Raw genomic sequence first — 12,734 nt, forward strand, 5'->3', positions numbered from 1 at the left:
GGGAGTCAGGCCCCCTGAAACTTTGAGGGTCCCTGTCCTTCCAATACCCCACAGGGCGCCTGGGCCATGGCCCTACCCAGCTAAGGCATTCATTCAACAAGCTTTTCAAAAGGACGTTCATCCATTTATTATTTTAACATAAATTCATTGAACACCTACTTAGTGCCAGCACTGTTTGGGGTCCTGGGACGGGAGAGTCTACAGTTCAGGGGGACACAGCCAAGTAGGTAAATGACCTCGGATCTGAGGGTTACAAAGGGAAGGCACAGACTGCCCTGATGTACACCACAGGAAATGGAATTTGGCCTGAAAGAATGGGGGGCGGGGGTGGTGCAGCATGTGTCTTGAAGAAGGAAACCTTTCAGTGGAGATCCGAGGGCAGGGAAAAGTCAGCTGCGCAGAGGGTGGAGTTGGTGGGTGGGGTGGGTAGTGGAGGGAAGCGTGTTCCTGATAGGGGGAACAGCATGAGGGATGCTCAGAGGGACAGAGCTTGAAATCCTAAAAGCTCCCCATCCAAATTCTGTAGTCAGGCTCACAAGGCCTTCCAGAATTAGGGTCTGAGGGCTCTGTTGGCTTTGGTTCCTCCCCCTCCTTCCCAAATGACCCCTCTTCCAGGAAGAGGGCTCTGGCCTCCCCTCTGCCACCCCACAGAGATGTCAGCATCTGCTGACTCAGAGCTGAACCTGAACTTTGTTTGATGCGACGCAGGAGCCCACACTGCCCATCTGATCCCAGGGATCAGACCTGGCTGGGATCTCCTGAGGGCAGAGTTCTACCTCTTCTCCTCCTCATGCCTCCTTCCCCTGATGCACAGTACCCAGCACTGGGGCCACAGGGACTTTCTAAACTGGGTTTGGCAAAGCCATTGCTTGTTCTGGTGACCATCGCTCCTCCATGGGCCTGTCCCGTGCAGCCTGCTGTTTCTCCAGCCAGGTTTCCAGAGCCCTGCATTCCCTTCACTGCTCAGGAGTCCTAGACCCATAGTTTAGGGAGCAACTCACTATCTGATTTTAAATCCCCCTCATGATTCCTCCAACAGTTGGAGTCCAGTCTGTGCCGGGGAGCTCACTCCCTCTACAAGGTGGAGAAGTTCATAGCTGGATAAATCCCTGTCGGAAACTGCTTTCTACCCTGCAGGGAGCGAGTCTGCCTCCTCCGTCTGGTTTGTTCATTCCCTCATTTATTCCACAGATGTTGACGGCATGCCGATTACGTGCCAGGCAAGGTTCTCCACGCTGAGAATATAGCAGCAAGCAAGATAGATAAAGTCCTGTGCCCCAGGGAACCTCATGTGTAGTGGGGGGTGGGGGGGGACAAAACATGTGTCATGAGTGCTGAGAGGGAAAATACAGTGGGATACGAGAGGAGAGACAGACAGACGGGAGTTGGCTATTTTAGGCAGGATGGTGAGGACAGGCACAGTCGAGAAGGTGATATTTGAGCAGACCCCTGAACGAAGGGGGGCGGTACCCAAATGGGCGCCTGGAGGAGACTCCATCAGCCTCAGGGGCTACAGCGAGGCCGGCAGGGAGGGGCCCAAGCTAAGTCCAGGCACAGTCCTTTCCCCACTGCACTCTTCCCCGACCCAAACCCTGCTCTGCCCCCAAAGAGATCTCAAGTGGAGACAGCGCCTCCCCCCATCCCCCACCCCGGGCCAGCCCAGTGCCCATGGTGCCACCTCCCTCCTTACTGGGGAGATGCAGAGGCCACCTTCAGGGAGGCCCTAAGCAGAGGTGAGAAAGTGTGAACTTGTCTCTCTCCCCAGGTACAAGCACAGAGGGCAGTCTTTTGTTCAGTACCTCTAGAGCTGGGTTTCTATATGGCAGGGAGCAATGCCCTGGTTGGGGAGGCAGCCTACCTGGGTTTGAGCCCTGGGACTGGCTGTGTGACCTTGAGTGATTCCCTTGGCTTCTCTGAGTCTCAGCCCTGCCTCTCTCCCAGGAGGAATAGGTTATCCAGCCAGGAGATCCTTTGACTGTGGGCTCTCCTCTCCCCAAGGCCCCCACTCCCTGCCCTCAATGACTTCACGGCCCAGGAATGTGGAGCCAACACACCAGGCACTGGTTGTAGTAAGAAGTTCAAAGCTACAGAGAGCAGCTGTGACTGCCCAGGAGTCCCCCATTGTCTTCCACCCACCCTCCTGGCCCCCAGCTCCCCTATACACTCTGATGGGGGCAGGGAGGCAGGCTGGGTCAAAGATCCATGGTTACTAGGCTGCTGCATAGCTCAGGCTGGGAAGGGGACCCCACTCCTTGAGCCCAAAGTACCTCCTCAGCTTGAAACTAGGAGAGCTCACATCTGTGAAATGGAAGGTTGCCTCTGAGGTGTTAGGAAGGATGCCACCTGGCCAGACTGCAAGCTGGCAAGGAAAAGTATTGAGAGGAGAAAGATGGTAATGATGTGCTCCTGAAGAATTTCTCCAAAGGCCTGGCGGCAGAGTCCAGGGCCTACCCTCTGGAGTTGGGCCTACCCGTTATAGAGGGACTCGTATCCAAAAAAGTCAGAGACCTGCAGGAGAGGGGGAGCTGGCCGGTGGAGTTACTTGGAAGCCAGACAGTAAAAACTCGGAGAAGGGAGAAGAGAGGAGAAAGAATAAGGAGATGGACTGAGCAGTCTTGAAGGCTTCCTGGAGGAGGGGGCCTGGAGCAGGGCCCTGAGGTCAGACAGAGTCAGCAATGGCAGCAAGAATGAGGTGTAAGTGTCATAGGAGAGTTGAGAAGGGGAGTCTGAGAGGCAAGGAGAGAGCAGGGCAGGGCTCAGGGCTGTCTGGCTGTGCCCTCGTGAGCCCACACGGGCACATTCAGATGAGGCTGACACCAGCACCCAGGGAGCAGCCCACGCCAGCAGGGCTCCTAGCTGAGCACAGATTGGGGGGTCGCAAAAAGCCTCTGGGCTCTGAGCAGACGAAGGCCATCTGCCGTCTGGGCCTGGCACGGAGCTCCCCTTGGGCTGGAGCTGGACCACGAAGCCCTCGGGTCAGGGCTTCCTTCCTCCCCATGTTTTTGTTCAAGTTGATTACATCTGAGGAATTTTGGCGTCCAGGAACAGAGGCCCACGTGTGTGCCTCCAGCAGCCTGTGGTTATCAAAATCCTCAAAGGGTAAAGTGCTCAGCTTAAAAGGAGCTGACAGTGGGCCTGAAGGCGTGAGGAAGAACCTCAGAGACACCCCCAAGGACTCCCAGATCCTCCGGAGCACCTCCAGGATCTCAGCAATGTCCCCAGAATGTTAGTAACACCACAAGAACTCCCAGAACTTCAGAATCACCCGCCACAAGCCCCTAGAACTTCAGTAACACACCAGAACCTCTAAAACACCTCAGAACCTCGGCCCACATTCCAAGGACCCTCAAACTCCGGCAAATCAAGCACTGGTAGGGGCAAGATGGTCAAAACCATGGTACGCGGTTGCAGAAGGCCCAGAGACCCCTCATTGCTCACCACCCTCCCATCCCAGCTTTTGGCTCTCTGAGTCCAACTGCACCCCCCAAAAGTTCTACAGCACCCAAACCTCAGTAACACCCAGAGCCTCAGCAACACCCCAATTCCCAGCAGCACAGCAGAGAATGGCCAAGGGTTGCCTCAGTTCAGGAGTGGGGGATGGCCCACGTGCCTGCCTGTGCAGCCCAGCCCACCATGAACCCATGGATACACAGCCAAGGCAGGTTCAACCCCACGTGGACCAGTGAGCTCTGGGTCCGCCCCCATCTACACAGCACACTCACATACACACATATCGAACTGCCCCCGGCACACACAGGCGCCTGACCCTGGCTCCAGACCCAGCCTGACCCCATTCAGTGGCCGGAAGGCAGTGCTGTTGGCTGCTAAGCTCACGACAGGAAGTGTGGATGGCTCTCTACCTCCTACCTCCCTTGCCATGTGGGAGCATCAGAAGCATCTAAGACATGCCTTTCTTAGAATTCTCCTGCCCCCCTCACCAATAACATCATCATAGCATGAGGGATGTAAGCCAGACTGCTCTGGTATGAGTGTGGACACTGGTGGGGAGAAGGAGGGCAGCCAACTGTTCCAGGGGAGCAGTGTGTTCTTCCCCTCCCAGAGTGCCAGCTAGAACTGACTCAGAGGAGGCAGGTTTCAGCTCAGGACAAAGGTAGCTTTCTTTGTCTCACAGAGCAGTGAGCCCCCCATCAGAGGAGGCAATCAAGAATAGGCTGGTAACATCAAGATGCCTTCAGAGGAGGACTGGCCAAAAGGCCATGAAGATGCCCCCAGCTATTAGAGGCCTGGATTCTCCCTTCCCAGCACGTCCTCCCTGGGATGGTGCCACCACGGTCTGGTCTTGAGATGTGGGCTTCGTGCTGCCCTCCTTCCTCACTGAGGACACCAACTCCCAGGCAGATCCCCTGAGTTCTCTCCCTCCTTGTTCCCTGCTGACCACAGGACAGGGCTCTCCATCAGTCTCTTGCCTACCAGCAGACCCTACTCAGACACAACTCTTCTGATGTCTCCCTGCGTTTTGGAGCTCGTACTAGCTCCCCAGGGTCCCCCGAGTACAGCAATCTCGAGGTCTCCAACCTCATCCCTCAGAATTGCTCAACCCTACCATTCCTGCCCCCTTGCTGCCCTCACCTTTGTGCTCTGTCGTACCCCCTCCCCGCTGTGCCTCTTCCTTGCTCCCTCACCTGTCCCGATCCTACCTGGCCCGCAAGGCTTGGCTCCAGCCTCACCTCCACCAGGCGTTCTCTTGACCTCTCCCTTCCGTATCTCTTCCTTCTCCTTAGTGGTCACCCTGGGGAGTCCTGTGCCTCCAGGCAGGCAAGGTGCTCCCCGCCCCCGGGGCCTCCTCCGCTGAGCCGCCAGCACCAGCTCTGGCTGGGATCCCGGAGGGATGGCTGGCTGTGCAGTCTCAGCACTCGGCCCTGAGCAGAGTCCCCAGCACCTGCTTTAAAAGGTGTTTGATCCCCTCCTCCCAGAAAGGCAGCTCCCTCCTTCCCACCAACTCTGGCCCTGCCCCTCCTCCCGCCCCCCAGGCCTCCCGCCTGTGATTCTAGCATCAGAGAAGCCCACCCCACCCCCACCTCGCCAGCTCAGGGCCACAGCCCAGCTGGGGCCCCACACAACACACAGGGCGGCTTGTCTTTGGCGGAGACTCTCCAACCCCCAAACCATTTGCCCGAAACTTGATCTCCTTGGCCCTCAGAGTCACCTCAGTGGAGAAGCCTGCACAGGGCTTTAATGGCTGAGTTTCCCCAGCTGTGGCCCAGGATGGGCTAAGGAACCCCCTACCTACCTTCATTTGTCACCATCCATCACTCCCGGGGAGCCATTGCCTGATGAATTGCACCAAGCCGGAGGGGAACCACCAGCTAAGCTTTTAATAACCCGATCAGCACCCTGCTGCTGCCCAAGTGGGCTGAGGGCCCTGACCATGGGAAGGGGGGAAGTTGTCACACTTTCATGGGGCTTTGGGGCTCAAATTTCAGGTATGATCCATTCCAGGGGGAGGGCCAAAAAGCTCTCTCAGAGAGCTTTCTCTTCAACTCCTCATAGCCCAGTCTGTCTCTAGAAGAAGTCTGGGGTTCTGGGGCCTGCTACTCACCCCAAGCACCTTCCTACAACCCCCAGGTCTGCAGGGACAGTCGCCCCGATCACCATCCCAGAACTTGGAAGGGGAGGTGATTAGCTCAGATTCACCATGCTCTTCCCTCCCCCTCCTAGCAGGGGTGCCCTGGAGGGGGGTAAATGAGGAGACAAGGGCTCAGAAGGTGCTAAAACATGGTGCTGTGGTAGTCAGGGAGGGAAGGGATAAAGGTGGGGACCAGAAGAAGGGCCCTAAATTCCCAAGAGAAGGATACCAGGGGAGGTGTCTTCTTCCTCCTCAAAGGAGAAAGGGTGTACAGTCAACAAAAGGGTGGGGCCGCCAGGCAGCATTAAGATGTGAGATGGGCTTCCAGTGATGGTAAAGACCCCAGAACAGAGGGCACCGTGAGGATGGGGCCAGGGCTGTGTTTGCTTAGTGGGAGGGAGGGAGGAAGGGAGAGGGCGCAGTCCAAACCAAGATGGAAGGGGCCTCTGAGCTGACTGCAATTTTCCCCATGGAGAAGAAGGATTTTCAAAGAGTTAAACCCACGACACTAGGAGCGAATTAAACTTTGGCCCATTTTTAGGAATCTATCCTCAAGTACCACTTGCATATATATGCAGAGAAGATACCCAAGGCTGTTAGTAATGTAAAAATTTGACAAGCCTGATATCCATCAATAAGCTTTGATAAGTCTATATGGTAAGGCACTATTCAGTTGTCGCAAAGAATGAGGTACTTCCTTGTGGACTGGCACGGCAGAACCTCCAAGACATAATGCCATGTAACAATAACCAAGAATGCAAGTTGCAGAATAATACACACCTATGTTCCTTTAAACTAGGTATACGTGTGTGTGTGTGTGTAAATACATAAAAAATGAATCTAGAAGACACACAGAAAACTGTTCACAGTGATACACTCAGGGGAGGGATGAGTTTGGGGAAATGAAGGGAGATTTGCACTAGTAAAAACTATCTATTATCTCTCTATCTCTCTATCTATCTATCTATCTATCTTTAGTAAGCAAAAGGAAAACATTGTAAGGCTGTGTTGAAGCTGCTGTGAGGAGCTGTGATGGCATCACTGAACTGTGTGAAATACATTGTCTCCAACCTAGTATTGCACATTCCACAGCCTCCCTTGAAGTTAGATGCAGCCCTGAGTCGAAGTATTAGCCAATAAGATGGAAAAAGAAACGTTGAGCATAACTTCCAAAGAGGTGTTCTTTAAAAGAGAGGTGTTTTCTTTAGTCTTTCCTCCTTCCAATTGGTTGAAATGTGCTTGTGATGGCTGGCTCTCAAGCAGCCATCTTGGACTATGAGGTGAAGGTCATGAGTTAAATGGGATAGAGCAGTAAGTGAGCTGCAAAGATGGAGAAGTCTGAGCTAAGACCAGATCTTAGGGCTGGAGGAGACCTCAGAGACCCCTGTTCTACCCGTACTCACCCTCACATGCAGAGGAAACTGAGGACCAGAGAGGCCACATGATGTGTCAGGGACAGTGACTGAGCTAGGAGTTTTGCCCGAGATCCCCCACCCCCACCCCACCCACATGCACACACAGAGTTCATGGTTCTTTCCCCAGAAAACTTCCTTTCCCAGAGCTTTAATGCTGCTCCATTCTGTGGCTAGGGGACACCCTCTGGGGCCCAGTCCGAGGACTAGGTGAAGGCCCCCAGGGTTGGTTAAGTGGTAGACCTGGGACATACCTCTCAGCACTCTGATGAGAACACAGCAGAACCTCTGCCCAGAACCTCTGTGGGTCTGTCAGTATCTCCTATTTGGCTTCTTTCTTTCTTTCTCTCTCTCTGTCCTTCCTTCTGTCTGCCTGTCTGTCCCTGTCCATTAGCGCCTCTTTTCATCCCTATTATCGTCTCTCTGTCCGCCTCAGTCTGCCTGTCTGCTCTCTTTCTAACTCTCTGTCTCTGCCTCTTTCTTTCGCTGTCAATCTCTGTCTCTCTCTATCCTTCCTGTCTTTCCCTTTCTGTTTCTCTCTCCTGCTCTTGTATTGTTTCTCTGTCTCCCTCTCTCTGAGCCTGACTGTGAAGTGCATCTCTCTTCCTAAAGGTTTTAGGCGGTACCTTTTCCTGGGTCGTGTTGTGTGCTGACTTGGTGCTGCCCCTACCAGCTCCTGCCTCCTCTCTCCCCCACTTACCTCCTCTGGCCCCCAAGCAGGCTGGACTCCCTCTCAGGGGTTTGAGTCCATGGAGCCAGTGGAGCAGCTGGGCAACTGGGCACAGAAAAGGCAAAGGTCGGTGCCGTTGATGCTGCCAGAGAGGCTAGCACCCTCGCCCTCCTGCAACCGCAGGAACTTCATTCTTTCTGAGCCAAGGCTGGCAGAGAGGGCTGTTGGGGAGAGCCCAGGGATCATGGGTATGGCCCTAGCCCAGGCTGAAGGCCAGAGCCAGAGGGCTTCAGGGGTGACCCAAGACTCTCCTGGCAGTGTTCCATGCTGGAGCCTGGAGCAAAAGGCCGGGAGGGGAAGGGTGGGGCCGGAGGCATGGAGGCTGGGTCAGTTGCCACTCAGAGGGGAGAGTTTCAAGGTAGCCAGGCCCCAGTCTTAACCACCACAATCAATGGAGGGAGAAAACCAGGCTTCTAATTTTGCGTTTACCACTTACTAGCTGAGTGACCACAAACAAGGCTGTTTCCAGCTCTGGGCTCTGGGCCGTTTCCAGCTCTGGGCCTCAGTTTTCTCATCTGTGCGGTGGAGAGAGACTGGCTGCTACGTTTCACTTTGCCAGTTGGAGTCTGTTCTATCATCCCATGAGCCTCTGGCACTGTGGATTTGAAGGGAGTGGGGTGTGGACCTTGGGCAGTTCCACTGTGGGGGAGGGGAGGCTACTGGAGGGGAGCTGGGGGCTGAAATCCCAGTGTGGAGCAGTGATGATCGTTTGATCCCACTGGCCTGGGAATCAGGAGTCTGAGGTCCAGGTCCATCCCTTCACTCACCCACCTGATCTCTCTGTGCCTGTTTCACCATGTGTAACCCCATCTGGTGTTAATAGTCCCAGTTCCCAGGCCTTGGGAGGATCCAGTGAACTCACAGATGTCCCTGCCATGAGGACTCAGCTCTGAGCAGAGGTGGCGGGTGAGGGAGGGGGGAGTTGGAGGTGGGCCTTTGGGGATGAGGGTCTGAGGGCCCACAGGAGCCATGGGGGCTGTCAGCAGGGGAGGCTGAAAGGAACTATTGTGGGAAGCAGGAAGGGGGCTCTCTGGGGCAGGCTAATTACAGGCCCAGGCTCTTCCAGACAAAGCCAGCAGCCTCTGAGTGGCCATTCTTCTGGAGAAGAAAGAAGACTTGGCCCCATGAAGTCCTTTCACGCTGGGACTGCAGAAGGCGGCCTGGAAGTCAGCACTGTCGCCTCCTGTCTTCACCTCACACTCTGCCCCTTCTTGGCTCCTTCTGTGGGAGTCGGGACTCTTCCTGGAGTTTAAACCTTTTAAAAAACCACAGGAAGCTGAATCAGGGAGGCAGCTGGGAGTGGAGAGAACCCTGGGAAGGGAGTTGGGATCTGGTCCTGCTCTACTATCCTGGGCTCAGTTTCTCCATCTATAACATGGGGGAACTATCCGGTCCTGACCTGCTAAAATTCACTGAGGTGTCCAGAGACTTCCTCGGTGGAACTGAGGGCAGGCCCAGAGAAGCCTGAGCAACAGAACACTGCCTCCTGCCCTGTGGCTTACCCCCCGGCGCTGCTGCCCTCCCTCCTGGGCACCAGCCTGCCCACTGAGACACCAGGATGCATCTGAGTCCAAGTGCGAGTCAAAAACCCAAAATGGTCTTCCCTTCTCACAAACAGACTCGAGATGAACTAGCCAAAAGGAGTATTCCTTATTCTTTTATGCACAAGCAAAAGCTGGGTTGGGCTTGTTGATCACTTCTCCCTCCTTCCCTCCCTCCCTCCCTCCTTCCCTCCCTCCCTCCCTCCCTTTCTTTCTAGAAGGTGTTAAAGGTCCCCCAGGCTCCTATCTCTTGCCCAGCCCTGTCCTGGGCACACAGACGTGATTCCTGAAGGCACCTGCAGTTGAGTGTGGGCAAGTTTGAGGTGTGTGCAGTGTGTGGCAATCGGGTGGAGTCACCAGCCTGATTCCAGAGGAGGAGGCTTTTAGCCAGACTGGAGGAGGAGTAGCATGACATCAGATGGGGCTGGGCAGCTTGGGCAGAGGAAGGAGCACCAGCAAAGGCAGGGAGGAGAGACTGGGCGGGCCTGGCTTGGGGCAAAAGTGAGCCTTCCCCAGGACATTATGCTGAGTGAAATCAGCCAGTCCCCAAAGGACAAATACCATGTGATTCCACTTATATGAGGTGCCTAGAGTAACCTCATTCACAGAGACAGAAAGTAGAACGGTGGCTGCCAGAGGCAATGGAGAGATGTTGTGTAATGGTGTAGAGTTTCAGTATTACAAGATGAAAAGAGCTCTGGAGCTTGGTTGCACAGCAATGTAAATATACTTAACACTACCGAACTTGCGCACTTAAAAATGGTTAAGATGGTCGGTTTTATCTTGTGTATATTTTACCAGAATTAAAAAGAAAAAAATAACCAAACATACACACCAAAGCATGAGCTCTGCCCAGAGACTGAGTAGGGGAGGGGAGGCTAGAAGTGGGAGGGGTGGGTCATCAGATGCAGAGGGCCCTCAAACCACGCTGTGGCTGCTGGCACAGTCACCTCAGATCTTCTGCAGAAAGCTGGAGGGAGGGAAAGAAGGGAGGAAGGGGGAAAGAGGGAAGCGTTCAGGAAGGGGCTCAGGATAAACCGTGAACGGTGGTGTGCATGGGGCCTGCTTGCAGGGGCGTGGGTCTGGCTGTAGTGCACAGAGGTCTGCCCGAGGGCAGAAGAGACTGGCTTCCGTCTTGTAACATCTCTGAGGGTCACTTCAAACATGCAAGAGAAGAGAGCTACTTCTACCGAATCACTGCGTCTCCAAGACTTTAGACTTAGCAGAGGCAAACCATGGCTTCCAGACCCAGGCTGGTTGGCCAGGCCCAGCTGTGGAAGCAAAGGTTTCCAGGTAACCTCTGCCAGCCACCCTCTTCCCATAATGGCCAGACTGTGGCCTTTTCCAACATGACTTGCAGAATTTTAAACCGCCAGAACTTATCTGCGAAGACTTATCCGTCCAACTCCTACCCATCATACAGATGGGTCCACTGATACCCAGAAAGGGAAAGGAATCTGCCCAAGATCACCTGCAAGTCAGGTGACTAGAACTCTGGTCTTCTAAACGGTCTCTGCCTCAGTTTCTCCTTGGGGGACCTGAAGAAACTGAATTTTAATCATTGCAGAGGAAGCCTGCCACATACATCAGGACCCTTATCTGGGCTGGCCAGACCATCTTTAGACTGGTTATCTCTTACTTTTTGAAAATGATGCCTTCCAGTCAAGGTGACTTCAAATGAACTCTTTTGAATGAAATCTATGCTGTCCATAAATCTACTCTTTAGACTCAGAACGAAGGTACAGAACTCCCTAATAGTTTGAATTTAAATCTTTGAGCCAGTCCCAGGCCACATTTAGTAGGGGAAAATGTAGATAGGTTTAGAATATCTGGGTTCAGATCTCAGCTCTGTTTCTTACTAGCTACATTATCTGAGATTCTCTCAGCTTCAGATTCTTCATCTGTAAGATGAGGATGATTATATCTATCTCACAGAGCCATACAGAGTGCCTGGTACCCAGTAGCTGCTCAGTGAGGAGTATCACAAATGATGGTGATGATATTGGCTAATGATGAGAATAATGACGGTGGTATAGTGGTGATGGTAGAGATGGTTCTTCCTGAGGAGTGTCCAGAATCCACCCTCTCCCACTGGATATCAGCAAGACCCAGGATCAGGAAGGATGGGCTCCAGCTTGACAATTCTTTGGTGCAACAAGCTCTGGGCTCTCTGTAAAGTGAAGCTGTGCCCCATATTCTGCGTTTTGATTCAGAAGGTAAACAAATGGGTTCTAGAAGCAGGTGCTAAGGGTATGCTCCCAGGAAACAGACACTCCCCCGACTCAAGAACTCTAGGGAATGAACAGGCATGTGGAGATAGGCTCTCCTGGAAATGGGAAGCCCTGATTACCCCATACTTGTGTGCTCCCCACACCGGTACTCCTTATCCCTGACCCTGCTCTAATTTTTCCATAGAACTTATCATCATCTAGCAGACATCATAGTTAACTTACTTTCTATATTTAGTGTTTACTTTTATCTGTCCCCACCTCCTTCCCCCACTAGAAGATAAGCTTCAGGAGGGCAGGAATCTTTGGTTCACTGCTATATTCTAGATGCCTAAAATAGTGCCTGGCACACAGTAGATGCTCAATAAATATCTGCTGAATGAACAAAAGCTAAATGGGAGGAATCCATTGCTGCCTTTTTTCCCTGGGACGGGCCCAGCTTCCTGGCTTGTTACCTGGGTTCTCCTCAAACAAACAGAGAAACGTGGGGGTGTGGCCCTGAGCGCCCAGCCAGTAGGCTTTCAGACTGGGCCCAGGCAGGGACGTGGCTGGGAGGGGGCAGCGCTCAGCCCAGGGCTCAGTCCCTGACATGGGCATGGCCTTCAGGGGGCCTGAACCCTGGGTCCCTGCATCCCTGCTGAGCCAGAGGCTGAAGGCCGAGGAAAAGACTTTGGACCTGGAGTTTGAGGTCTTGAGCGTGGGGTTTAACAAGGAGGGCAGATACGCCCTGCAGCTGTCAGCTGAGAGGCCCCAGCAGGCCGGCTCTGGGGCTGGGGTGCAGTTGCAGGTGAATGATGGGGACCCCCTCCCTGCCTGCTCTGCTGTCACTGATGTCGTTGAGCAGAAAGACCCTGGCCGGAGCCTCACCCTCACCAGGAACAAGTTTGTCTTTACTTTGCTTAAAGGTATGAAGTAAGGGTGGAGGCTGGGGAGAGACAGGGACCCTGCAAATCCTGCCTGGCCCCTGTCAGGGACTCCAGGGAGCCTCAGGGGAACTGGGAGGGGCGGGGGCAGAGCTCCAGATTGAATCCCAAAGCTCTGCCTGTGTCACTTGGGCCAAATTGACCCTCTGTGAGCCCCTGCCTCCTTCAGTATGACACAGGGATGCTGACGCTGGTCACCCAGGGTCGGGTGAGGAAGAAATGAAAGGACAGCTGAGGAATGGCTTTGTGAATTTTTAAGAGCTGAGCACACAGCAGGTTTGGGGCCAGTCCCACCGGCCATCACACTGAGTAG

Source organism: Pseudorca crassidens, chromosome 1 (genome assembly GCF_039906515.1).
Source record: "Pseudorca crassidens isolate mPseCra1 chromosome 1, mPseCra1.hap1, whole genome shotgun sequence".
Taxonomy (NCBI): domain Eukaryota; kingdom Metazoa; phylum Chordata; class Mammalia; order Artiodactyla; family Delphinidae; genus Pseudorca; species Pseudorca crassidens.